The 14,377-nt window shown below is 38.6% G+C and overlaps 1 long non-coding RNA gene across 4 annotated transcripts; it reads right to left on the minus strand.

Annotated features, from left to right (window-relative positions):
- Positions 1-1,606: 1,606 nt before the first annotated feature.
- On the minus strand, positions 1,607-12,921 carry LOC146001151 (uncharacterized). 4 transcript variants are annotated; one of them, XR_014443530.1, is made up of 2 exons: positions 12,826-12,921; positions 1,607-1,882 (listed from the first exon to the last, which is right to left on the minus strand). It is a non-coding gene; the product is annotated as an uncharacterized LOC146001151 (long non-coding RNA). The 4 variants fall into 4 exon arrangements; XR_014443528.1 differs by lacking the exon at positions 12,826-12,921 and adding an exon at positions 11,773-12,819; XR_014443529.1 differs by lacking the exon at positions 12,826-12,921 and adding an exon at positions 3,151-3,215.
- Positions 12,922-14,377: the final 1,456 nt, after the last annotated feature.

Raw genomic sequence — 14,377 nt, forward strand, 5'->3', positions numbered from 1 at the left:
ATGTATTGGTAAATGCATGCATATAATTGGAGAAGCATATTTACACACCAATATTGATCAATATTTTCAACAAATTTTAATTATTGCAATTTTCAAGTATCGGTATCGGTTGGAATCGATGAGAGTATTGGAATCTGTATCGGTATCGGTTCAAAGTGATATCGGCTCAGCCCTACTCATATGTTTTCAGGTGCTACTGCAGTTTGGCATAATTCTTGGCTTGGCCTTTGTTCCTTGTGATTTGTGAACCTTTCTGGAACAGTCCAGGAACTAAGCGTCTTCGTTCAACCGTTACTTGAAATATAATTACCTTGATATTATACCTCATATTTAAGTGGAACGAAATTGACGGGAGCGTTTTCGGATTATTAGTATATATATATATATATATATATATATATATATATATATATATATATATATATATATATATATATATATATATATATATATAAAGTACGTGTCTGTTAAGCAGTGTCCAGACTACCAAAAACCTGTTAGGGATTTTTTGGGAAAGAAAATAACAAAAGTAAGATTCTAAGATATGTATTTTTGTTTAGTTTCATCACATTCGAATGTAATGCACTAGATTTATAATTTCCTCCCTCCTGTAATTTTTTGTTAAGCCAATCACAATACTTCAAAAAGGACATTGTCGCTTTATAAGACCCGAAAAATTTTCACAAATAATGGGTAAAAACATAGGTGGCCAGATTCATAATATGGAAAACCATATTGCAATGCGGAATAGTATTCCACACCATTATTTTCGTTATTACTTTACAGATGAGTAAGAAACGAAAGGTATGGGAGGATGGCTACAATTCAAGACGTAAGAAATTTTAAAATGGGGTACTTACAGGCGACAAAATTTCATAATTTAGTTGTATCAAACCAGACACCACAGGAAGCTGTATTGCGGAAACTGCGAAGGAAACCCAATTGTTAATCCGAGTTGGAGGAACAATTGGTGCAGTATCTCGTTATGGGCAGGAAGGGTTTTGGGTTGCTACCTTTGGAACACTTCTCGCTCCGGTCCCATCTTCCTCTGATGGTTGTACTCCAACCTCTGCGCACCATGATATCACTTCAACGTTTGCTACACCAACTACATCTGGCAAAGAAAGTATCTCCATCGATGGTTTCTGCAGTGTCAATTGTACAAATAACATGGTTCCAAAAATTTTAGGGGTAAATCCATAAATCCTGTAGATATACGTATGTTGTAGTATTTCAGAAACAGGAAACCTCTTAGTTACTTTACTTCTATTTACCTCAGGATTATGGAATTTTACTAGTATTCTATGTTCTAACTTATTTTCATTACCTGTGTTATTCCAAAATTGAAGCACTTTTTCTTAGGATAGAATTTTTACTCTTTTACAATTTCAATCTTCTTCTGCTGTGTTTTTATGGTATAACCGAATGGTGGATACTCTACGGAACATATGAAAGTTCAACACATATTTATTTCAATTAAATTCGCCATAGCTGAAAAAAAATGTATTCCATAATTGGTACGTTCCTCTATATAGCATATTTTTTTTAAAAAAAACTGAAAAACGGATAGGAGTTGAAGAAAAGTAATGAGAGATTCAAATATTTATGTGGTTGACAATTTATTTTAACGAAGATTTCTGCCGATGAGAATACATGTAATGCATTGAACATCGACCAGCACTCCTGACAATTTCATCTCAACATGCATGGTGTCACTTTAACGTCCATAGAGACCGTAGTAGCCGCCGATGGCTGGGTACCCAGCGTAGCCAAGTCCGTATCCGCCGTAGTAGAACTGCTCGGCTCCCTCAAGGGCTTCCTTGGGAGCTGGCTTCTGGGCTGAAACAGCCACGACGGCGAAGAGGGCCAGGAGGAGGATGGCCTGGAAACAAAACACATACTATTAAACAAATGAGCAAGAAATATCATAATAAGCAGTAACATTCAGAAACATACTATTATTTTAATTGTTGAAACTTATACCGGATAGTTGTAAGTTTGAATTTTAGTGAATCTATGTGTAAATTTTAGTAAGCCTATCGATGTGATTTCGTGTGAAGTTGTAGGCTTTATTCCGATTTGTTTTTGTGCGTATAGTTGACATTGAAATTCATGTTTATAGTTAATTCTTGACTTTTATTCTAGAACTGCAGTTATAAAACTATTCCGATGATATATGAATTATACATACTGGCTAGATTTATGACTGTAATGATCCAACATTAGTGAACTTGTAAATTATAATATTTTTGCATTATAAATGTACAATGGTAGCATACACTTGTCGATCATGAACAGCTATAAAAGAATCATGTATGAGGTCCATTGCCAATATGTGGATAGAATAATATGACAAAGAAAGTGTCTATCATTTACTATGTTATCTAAACAAATATGTCTATTTGGACTACAAAGGAGACGGTCTGAGCCGAACTCAGAATTTCTGATTAAAGAAATCCTTTGATAAATAAGAGATAATTTCCTTTGGAAGATCTGAAGAATAAATTGCACCCGTGTGGTACTTTTCAGTTGCTTGTTTATCCTACTATTGGGACATATCAAGAACTACAGCCATAGAAGAAAGAGACAGAAATGTATAATCAGTAGCTGAGATTGGGTGTCAAAGCTGGGAGGGGGTAAGGACAGCTGACTTTCTCTTGATAGACAAGGCCCCCATAGTTAGGGGGGAAAATGGCAAAAAGTGGGAGGGGTAACTGTCCTAATCGCCGCCACTGTGCAATGGTAGGTATAACAATGTTGCAGAAACTAAAGGCAGCAATGGTAATTAATGCTAACATGCAATTTTTCATTTACCAATTATGAAATAAAGGTAGGATATCTCCGATCCTATAGAAACACACACAGTGGCTTGAGAACTCCTTTCTTACACGTCACAGCAGGCGCTCGAAACAGCAAATCAGAGACCACATTCTTAAAATTGCCCGCGCTCTTATTCCATTCGAGGCCTGAAATTACTCCGGCCGTGTTTTAGTACAACGGTGCGACTCGAACCCGAAACCTTAGGTGGCAAGATGTGAACCGATCATATGAACGTGGCCACTGTTAGTTAAATATTTGCATTTGTGCGAATAGGCGAGACTGTCTCAGCATTCAGTTAATTCCAGAACCACGCAGTACCTGGATACTTACAAAGAACTTCATGTTGCGTACGTTTAGCGACTGTAAACCAGCTTGCAGTCCCGACTCCTCCACTCTCTTTTATACACGCCGAAGCTGGTCGTGGCCTTCAGGAGCCACCTTCTTTCTGTGGAAGACCTTCCGGGTGTGGTCTTGCTCCAAACAAGGAAGGAGAGCCGTTGCTATTAGAACGGCATACGAGCAAGGCGTATACCGAAAATATATGCTGGTAAGAGAATAAATATTAGTTTATATTGAATCATAAATTGTAATGAACAGCGATTTTTCCACACTCACCTTACACCATCCCTTCGTGAGGTAGGCAAAGAAACCCAGGCTATATCCCCAATATGAATCATATTTTTCCCTCTTAAACACCACAATCTGCATTCTGGACGTAACATACAGGGCCGCAATGCGGGCAGGCCTGGAGTCTAAGGGATCCGAAAAGTGTAAAACGTATTCTCGTATTTTTCAAAATATTTACGCAAATTTTCACGATAACTTGCTTCGACATTTCTACCAGTTTCATCTTGTCTTGAGTAAATAGCGCTTTTTGTTATCTTTTCTCTTTTCCCTTACTTTCTAAATCCGCATTTTATTTTTTTCGTTGTAGGTGTGTTTCCCCTACACTGTTGTACAGTGTGTCCGAGAAAACAATATACCAATAAAGAATTTAAATAACTCAACAATCGTTAACGATAGAAATGTCAAATAACATTTATTTGGAAGAGGGAAGAAGGGATTTTTTTTTTACCACCAGAAGGGAAAAAATCGTAACATAATTAAGCGCATGCGCGGCTTTGTTCGTGAGTAGTCTGTACAATGGCGCCGTTTACTGTTCGTCAGAAAGTTGAGTGCTGCTTTTGGTTTGCAGAATTGAAGTCTCCTGTAACGGTACAAAGAAGATTCCGGCAACAATATGGACAGGAAGCACCAGAACGTCATTACATTGTTAAATGGCATAAACAATTGCTGGAAACATGGTCTTTGTTGAGGAAGAAAGGTAGTGGTCGGAGGCGTGTGAGCGAGGATAAAGTGGTTGCAGTTCAGGAAGCTTTCCAGAGAAGCCCGCGTAAATCTGTGAGACGTGCTAGTTCTCAACTTCAAATTCCACGTTCTACTTTGCATGATATCGTACATAAAAGGTTAAGCCTTAGAGCCTACAAGTTACAGCTTGTTCAGAAACTAAAGTGCAGTGATAAACCCGCTAGGTTTGATTATGCTAGTGAAGTGCTATCACGCATTGATGATTACAATGAATTCCTGACACGCGTAACATTTTCAGATGAGGCTACCTTCCACATTTCCGGAAAAGTGCATAGGCATAACTGTAGAATATGGGGTGAGCAGAATCCCCATGCAGTTGTTGAACAGGAACGCTACAGCCCCAAGTTGAATGTGTGGTGTGGTTTGACACGAGATTCCGTAATTGGGCCCTTTTTCTTTGAGGAAGCTACAGTTACAGGTGCAAGTTACCTGCAAATGTTGCAACAGTATGCTGTACCTCGTATACCTCATGGGTACATGTTTCAGCAGGATGCCCCCCCCCTACATTATGCCCGCTGTGTTACTAACTTCCATAGTAACAATTTCGCTGGAAATTGGATTGGGAGTGGTGGACGCATTAAATGGCCACCACGGTTACCAGACTTGACTCCTTTGGACTTTTGCCTTTGGGGTTATGTGAAGACTATGGTTTACCAAACACCTGTGCAAGACCTCAATGATCTCCGTGAAAGAATTATCGATGCATGTGGCTTCGTCACTCATCAAATGTTGAAGAACACTTGGATGGAGGTTGAGTACCGCCTTGATGTTTGTCGAGCCACCAAAGAAGCACACATTGAGATCTACGAAGGTGAAATTTTTTTCTTGTTCTTTGGTTAACAAAAATCTATGATTTTATCTTCCAAATAAACGTTATTTGACATTTCTGTCGTTAACGATTGTTGAGTTATTTAAATTCTTTATCGGTATATTTTTTCTGGAACACACTGTATTGTGGCTTCGAACAGCTCCATGAGGCCAGTTCTTGAAGGCATACGGAATTCAAAAGGGTGTGAGGGAGATACAGAACAGACATTCGTGATTTAAAACAAACTTGCAGTTGGTGTTGATGTAACGAACGCTACGTGGTGGATATTTCCTTGCAAACGACAAATAAAATTGGCCGCAAACATGGCGGTTATGCGCATCCTGACGTCACACAAAGCCCACCCATACTAACCCATGCAGAATTTTTAACGTATTTTCGGCTAAATCATCAGGAGTTGAACTAAAATTTCAAATAAAAGAATTTGAATCTAAAACGTCATTTCGATTAACTACGTCTGGGTGAAAGAGAGTCAGCTCGAAATTAATTTAAAACAGTAGTATTTAGTCCTGTCCCGCACTGTGCGCAAGCTTTGAGCTCCGGGAGGTTCGGAGGTTCAAGTCTCCTGGGAGAAGCGTAACTTTTCTCCTGAGATCTCGTCCTTTGTTTTGGACTGGTGACCACCCACCATCGTGGGGAAATTGGGAAGCTACGAATGAGTAGCGTGACCAGGTCATAGAAAACTTATAACAACGACTGGGGGTTCGTCGTGCTAACCACAAGTCACTCCGTAACTAGTTGGATGATCTTTCACCTCTGGTGGGAGTGAGGTTGGCAATCGGTAGGTAAGCCCTAGCCCTCACAGGCTGTTACGCCACGGGTTATTATTATTATTATTATAATATTTAGTGCTTGTTTGGACATAGTTATTACTTAGAACAGATTTGAGGACATAGATAATATTAGGTTCAGAACTTCATAGTGTAGTGATTGCCTACCGTAACAAGAGCGAAGACGATATAGCTTCCGAATTTTTTAAGTTCTAACACAGACAAATGTATACCCTACAGCACAGAAGAATTTCTACAGCATATCTAAAACTACTTTCTCTGTCTCACCCATGTACATAATCAATTGGACACAATATATATATATCAACATGTACAGAAACCTTAATTAATCTGATATGATTCCCATATACAGAGCATTCCCTGACATTCGCTACGAGACTCGGCGGCAAGCTGCCGGCATCAACGCTTGTCTTTCCCGGTGAACGGGTCAGCGACAGTCGCTAGAGTCGGCTATTAAAATTACAATTTTCATATTGTGTACTAACCTTGACTACAGGAGGTGTTGAAAATTATGTCCCTCTGCTGCAACACATTCCTGGCATCTCCGAAGGAAATTGGTATTTACACGTGCAAGTTCGTCTACTGTTATTCTCCCGATTTCTCGTACAATACTCTGTTTTAACTCACGGATGGTGTGCGGATTGTCTTTGTATACTTTATTTACCCATTTTTCATTCCACTTTTATTCAGAACTGACCTTGTTACTCTAAACTTTTTTACGAGGTTTAATATAAGCGGCTGTCGCGGACCCGTTCACCGGAAAAGACAAGCGCTGATGCCGGGCCGCTTGCCGCCGAGTCTCGTAGCAAATGTCAGGGAATGCTCTGTATGTAATGTAGTGGATGTAATATACATTTGTAACTCAATTATGCTGATCTACATCCCAAATATGTTATCAAGGGTATGTAATATAAATTTGTAACCATAACTGCTATATGCCATGTATGTAATCAAACCGATATGTAATAATATATACTTGTAACTTTAATCATACTGCATCCCAAATAAGTACCAAAGTGGATTTATTTGTACTGAAATCATGATAATGTTATATGTAACAAATACATATACTGCTGCAGATAGAAATATCTACAATGTAGTCAACACAAGAATAAATTACAATTACAATTCACATGCCACAAAAAGTACAACAATTCTAAGGGTGGGATTCGAACCCATAAGATTCTCAAGACTGAACGGAACGAATTCGGTTTATTTTCGAGGCACGATTTGAAAAATGTAATGTTCCTTTTGTGCACACTTGTCTTTGTCCTATTAGTGGCAAGTGGAGGCCTTGCCATTTAACATAACATATACAAGACGTCTAGTAAAATGCTATTGTTATTTTGCAGTCTAAGCTTCCTTATCGTATATAAATATTCATAAAATATTCATGTTTTTCGCGGAGGTATTCGATTTGATTACGCTCTAAATAACCTTGTTGTCCTTGTGTTCTTGAAGAGCGAATTCTAAGGCCCCAGGAAAGATCCGCAAGCAGACTCGTGGATTCTATCTTGTTTTACTTCTCAAACGTGAGATTAATTAAGAGAGATCCAATTACATAAGCCAATGATATTAAAGTATGCTTTACCAAGATCGAGTCGTCCTTGAAAGACAAATGCCTCATCTGACAATCAGGTTTCCCCCCTCTGTGACGGAGAAGGACAAGAGTCCTAGGTTCGAATCCTGTGGCATGGACGTAACTTTGTCCCAGAGGTGTCCGCAGGAAGGGACAAACAGGGAGAAATGCCCCGTCCAAGAATTCAAATTTTACATTCCTAAGTAGGTCTCGGTAGTTAATGACCAAAAAAAATATGTTATTGGAACCGATTTCCAATTGCAATATTTTCTTAAAGTTACAGTTAAAAAGTACCCGAGTTGCTCTTATACTTTATTATACAGGGTGGCTCAAAAAGTCACTTAACACCCTCGGTACAAGGCCATTGCAGCGCGCAACATGGAAATGGTGATGACCAATCGTTATCAGGCAAAGGGGGAACCACATTGACGCTACCCCATCGGTCGGCGGCCATCTTGATATCCGCCATCTTGAATTCAACTACAGAATTTTAAATGGGAAGGTGATATGAAATATCAAATCAGGCTAGAATTTCACGAGAAATGCAATGAAGAAGGTTTTTTCGATGTATCTTTAACCAGTAAAAAGTTATGACTGAATTCTTGTACCAATTTGTCCTTTTCGAGGTGTTGGAAAAATGCCTTAAAATTTGTTTAGCGCATCGGTAATGCATCGAGATCAAAGTGATGTCTAGGGAGAGAAGTTCGCATGCCATTGCACACGATTTTAATCGGATACATCCACGAAGAGCTGTGCATTATGAATGGTTGTCGCGAACAATTTACAGTGTGACGCTTCCATTGAATGAAAAGTCCTTCACAGTGACAAGGCTAATGTTTATGTTGATAATGAAGTTCATAAACAGAATATGCGACCCTTGTCATCTGATAACTAACTTTGGACAGAAACTGCTTCACGACGTTCCCATAGTATTCTGGTGTTCCTCCCTATTGAAAAAAAACTCTGTAAAAAGTACCTTCTTCCATAAGCAAGGATGAAGAAACCTTTTTTTCTAACAAATCCAAGTAGCCCTAAGCATTTAAGGTTCCGTTGATGGAAAATTGACTAACCAATCGTGATCCACATAGCACGCCACACCATTAACTTACCAGCACTAACCATTCAACTTTGATCTGTCGAAAATGGGTTATCAGATGACAAGGGTCGCATATTCTGTTTATGAACTTCCTTATGAACATAAACATTATCCTTGTCACTGTGAAGGACTTTTCATTCAATGGAAGCGTCACATTGTAAATTGTTCGCGACAACCATTCATAATGCGCAGCTCTTCGTGGATGTATCCGATTAAAATCGTGTGCAATGGCATGCGAACTTCTCTCCCTAGACATCACTTTGATCTCGAGGTGGTTCCCCCTTGGTCTGGCAACGATTGGTCATCACCATTTCCATGTTGCGCGCTGCAGTGGCCTTGTACCGAGGGTGTTAAGTGACTTTTTGAGCCACCCTGTACATAAAAACGTGTTACATGAATGAAATACAAGATGGATCGTATTTTTTCACAATGAGCACCTGCAATTAACACTAGCTTTCCTTAACTTATAATATACGTCATATGTTTATACGTATATGAACATACAGAGGTAAGAAAATTAACAGTAGAACTCATACGAAAAATTACACCATACAAAATATTTGCTCAAGCGTGTGATTAACAATTCATTTCTATGTGTTCATTTCTGTTGTAATAAGCAGACTCGTCACTTGAAAAAGTTACTGAACTGCAGTTATTTATTTCAAAGAAAGTATCTAGTTACTGTAACCGTTAGAAGTAAATCCTTATTTCCAAACGTTGTTCTGCATATAAAATCGACATTAAAAAGTTACATGTTTGATTCCTGACGAGGTAAAAATTTTCTGTGTAAACATGTAGGTTCACTTACAATTAGTCTCTGGGTATAAGGTGAATATTGCAAAGGGAAATTACAATTTAAAAAATGTAAGTCTCTCCGATCTTCTCTGCTCAAAAGAGTTTCTGTTCAGTTGGGGATCAACCTTCTACTGTTAAGATGACTTCCCCGTTTTTCGCTGAATTTGACTTCCTTGCAATGAGGAAAAGTACATTCTTTACAAGTGTACATAAGACATTTTGTTCTAGCCAAATTACAAAACTTAAATTTATGCTTCTAATTACAATATTTCAAAGTTTTCTTTTATAAAAAATGTTTCCTTGTCTTAAGCAATTGTTCGTTTTTCATTTAAGTTTAAATATGATCCAAAAGGATATTAACACCGTGAAATTTGCTACTTCTTGTTCTCTATCAACTATATATGTATTTGTGATAAATACAATTATCAAAATTAATTTGAACATAAGGAGGAATTGAAATTAAAAACTGCATAAAAGAAAAATGAACAAATCCATTGCATTCAATATAAGGGGTCCTAAGTTCGAATCCTGGCATGGGTGTGAGTTTCCCTTCATCAATTTTATCATATCATAACTCATCCTCATCTTAGCGATTAACCAAAAGTGGCAAAAATGCGAAGTAAAATAAACAGAATTAATCATTCAATATACTGGGTCCCGTGCAGGAGGGGCCCCCTCCTCTCTGGTTTCAGGCGCCCGTGTGCAGCATCAGTGGCGTGCCCAGGATTTTCGAAAGGGTGGTGGTGTGTTAAGTAGACTTTTAGTAGTCAGCTCTCATTTTGCCGCCTTTTCATTCCTTTGACGCTCTTCTTTTTCTAGGAATACTGGGCCTAAGGGGGGGGGGGATGGAGTTATAATACCCCCTCCACTTTAGGAACTCGACTGTCCAGCATATCTGAAAGGTTATTCTCAACTTTGTCTACCTTTGCATCTCGAGGGAACAGCAACTGCATTATAATTATTTTTATTCTCAGTATAGAGGGGTATAAATAGAATAGAAAGAATACTAAGTGTAATATGCACATGATAAAGTGGAATACACTTTAAGATATTCTATGAATCGGAATATATTTTACTGTAACATTTTTCTGCTTGTGATTAATTATCTTGATGTGTGTGTATGGGTTTGGGAATTTTATGCATGCATGTGTCTGTGCACTAAATTTCCAATATTAGCTTACATTCTGTGTCCTCTTCCAGAAAAATATTCTGGATCCGTATATGTGTGCCTTTTAAATTCAGTTTTATGTTTATATGGTACACACATTAATTAAGTTTTAAATCTTTTCATGTTCTTTTTCTTTGGAATTCCAAATATGGAAGGAAAAATACAAAGAATTTATAGTACTCAGTTTATTTTAGAGATGGACATAACAATCGCGACACAAAGAACAGAAAGCAGAGTTGTGTTGCAAAAGAAGCCAGGTCGTCATAAATTAACTAGCTTGGGCGAGAACTGTCTTTAACGTCCATAGTAGCCGTAGTAGCCGACAGCAGCTGGGTAGCCGTAGCCAAGTCCGTATCCGCCGTAGTAGAACTGCTCGGCTCCCTCAAGGGCTTCCTTGGGGGCTGGCTTCTGGGCTGAAACAGCCACGACGGCGAAGAGAGCGAGGAGGAGAATGGCCTGCAAAGGAAAAATCATTACGTTACACATTTTTAAAGAGAAAAACAAAATTTTCTCTAAGTTTGAATTGAACATATAAAAAATATGTATAACATCTACTAAGAATACTTTTAATTTTATTATCACAAGTGTAAATTCATTTCATTCTTCGTTATACTTTATAAAACTAAGAAATTAAATATTTAAATATTCGGTTTATCGTGAAATAATGAAAATGAACTCTAGCTAACATTTGGAGTTTTACACATGTTTGTAGAAATTTATTTACGTGTAAACTTTATACACGTTCTTATGCATGTAATAAGGTACAAGTTACTGGAAGAAATGATATTATATAAATAACATTCATATAGCACCACTTTTCTATCAAGAATCATTGAAATTCTTTTGTTCTATTGGAACTAAAGAAATGCATTAAAATTACATATTGAAGGCATAAAATATAATTTTGTCTACTTTATAATTGCACATTCCTCATATGATCATGGGGCCTCCCCGATGGCGCAGTGGTAGCGTCGTCGCCTTGTAATCAAGGGGTCCAGGGCTCGATATCCAGTGGAGGCACATAGTGGTCCGGATCCCACTTTAAACTGTAGGTCCAGTCCCTATTAGCCTTACTGTGCATAAAGTGGACTTAAATACCAACTAAATCAATCCTCATATGATCATGAAAAACTTCGACAAAGATCACACGCACCATGCCTACCCGGCATGTTTTCAACGAAGGATCTGATTTGTTTGGCTGAAATTTCGCACTGAATTCTGGGGGAAGTTGTTCGCTGAGTATCATCCATTCAAGTAGAACTACATTATTTTCTTTCTTTTTGTACTCTATAATAATTGCCTTTTAAGGAAGAATTATTGCTATCTTACGTTAATATTAACGTTTCCTTTTCTTTCCTTCGCATGAAGTTTTTCAAAGCACGTAAGGTAATCACAACAGGCGTATTTCAGCATAATAAACATTAACGGCATCTACGTGTCTAGATTCAGAAGGAAGAACATGCTGCTTCAAGGGAGATCTTCCAGGCAACCTTGGCCATAAAGAAGTTCTTTATGACTGGTGCTATTATCTTAATGCTTTTACCGCCATGACTACAGCGAGTTACTTCGGAAACGAGATTAATTGTGACGTGTACCTGCAGTTATTGTTGCTTGAACAACCGAATAATCGAAACGAATGTATGAGTGGAGAAGTAAAATTAATAGTTGGTGGTGATTTGAACCCGTTCGTCTTAAACTTAGTTTCATAGTGCTTTCCACATTATTAATTGGATTTATTTGATATTTTGATGTAAAATAGTAAAGCTAGAATTCAAATTACACTTATAACCTCTTGAGGACTACATTTAGAAATAGAGAACTTGATTCATAATAGTGAAAAATCTACCATCCAATGGGTTTGTTTCGCACACCATGTCGCTTCACTACGCCGACCTCTGTGGAGGAGTGGTTATCACAACGTGCTACAACACCACGTGTCCCGGAACTGAACTGATGATATCATGAAATTCATGAAGGGACATGCACAAAGAACATCCATGCCCAGGTCGGGATCCGAACCCAAGACCCCAGGAGTCGTAGGGCGACGTGCTAACCACTCAGCAACGGAGGCCGGCTGTAGCTATTGGGCGGGGGAAAATAGAAATTGAGTTTTGTTTTAAGTCCACTTTATGCACATGTAGGCTAATCGGCACTGTGCAATGTGCCTCCACCTGGTATCGGCCCCCGGGGAGAAAGAGATTAAGATATTACTGATTGTCAACCATAACTCGCCAAACTGCTGAATTGTATGCATGCAATGCCTTTCGTAACAATACTATGGTCGAATAATAGTGGTTAATTTCATAGAGAGCTTTTTCAATGCAAGACAGAAATGCAATATTTAGAAGTATGACCACTAACAATAAACCATCTGAAACTTACAAGGACCTTCATGTTGATTGTTGCTGAGGACTGGATTCTGTATATCAGCTTGACTTGTGTTCTGTTGGCCCCCTTTTTATACACGCCGAGAATGAACTTGACCTTCGCAACTTGCCTTTCTCAGCCGAGTAACTTCCGGGCGTGGTCAATCCTTTCCCAATGTATTCTTTTGTTATTGTTACGTTGTTAGGTACAACCTCATTTGAAATTCAACACCAGACAGTTAAACAGCTGGTTGCATCGATCAAAATATTCCTTCGAAGCTGAATATAAGCTTATTTGATTTTTGATTTTTTAAGTTTGTTTCCCTCCCTGCGAATCGTACCGGATTTTTTAAGTTTGTTTCCCTCCCTGAATCGTACCCGGTAACCAGTGATTGCAAGGCAACAGCGTTTGCCCCTATACAAACGAGGATGCTCAACTTCAGTCCTGGATTGAGTGCGAAGGGAGTAGCCGAAATGAAGGTGAAACGCGAAATGGAATTCAAGTGTTTATGTGTTTCCTTAAACTGAACTTTAACTTGTTGAAACAATAGTTGCAACAAAGTTGTTAAAGTCCATTATATGGACATATATGTACTGGCATGTGTTCATGTCAATCATGCCCTCCAAAGTAATATGATGTTGGCGCTACTGACACTGAGCAATAGTTCAAAGAAGGGGATATCTGAAACATGGAAATGCATCTGGGGGCACTAGCCAGGAATTGGGGGGGGGGGGTTAAGGTGATACATATACCCCTTAAATTTTTAGGGAAGTGTTCAGTATCCCACTAAACCATAAATCGACATTGTAATAATAATATAATTAATAATGAGATAGAACGTGGCTCTATAGCCTGTAAGGGCCTTGGCCTATCTCCCGACTGCCAGTCTCCCTCTCACAATTCTACCCAGAGGTGTGGAGATCTACAACCAGTAATGGGGTGACGTGGGTCAGTGGGTCAGAGGACAGTGTTCCTCAAAAAGGAACGCGGGAGGGAAGTAATATGGTTTGTGGAGCGGCTTTGGTTGTCCGAAATGGGGCAGGGGAAGTTGAAACAAGGTTGAATTGAAACTTTCTTACATTCAATTTAATCGTTCATTCATTGTTTCTAATATTATATTTAATACATTATAAAATGTACGGCGAATTTACAGCGCCACTAGTGTTCAGTCATAAGATGCACATAAATGTTAGAACTTTAAAAATGTACAAAGTTATTTAAATAGATTGAAAAATTACTACTTGTCACCATGAGCGTCGTCACAATGATGGAATGGATGTATTGACACTCATAAAGATCACCCATGCTAACGCCCGGATTCGAACCCTGGGACACAGGTGACGACATAATGACCACCGAGCAGTCAGCGTCTTTTCATTGTATCTCGTATCTCGCGATTTTATGATATAAAACCCACCACCATAAGAAGGGGCGTTTCAAATATGTTTGAGCAGGGGCATCGCCACACACATGCAGAGGAACAGAAAGAGAGAGATGGAGAAAGCAAAAGAAAGACATAGAGAAGCGAGGGGAAAATACATAGAACGGAGCAACAAAGAAAGAGATA

This window comes from Lepisma saccharinum, chromosome 17 (genome assembly GCF_977018435.1).
Source record: "Lepisma saccharinum chromosome 17, izLepSacc3.1, whole genome shotgun sequence".
Taxonomy (NCBI): domain Eukaryota; kingdom Metazoa; phylum Arthropoda; class Insecta; order Zygentoma; family Lepismatidae; genus Lepisma; species Lepisma saccharinum.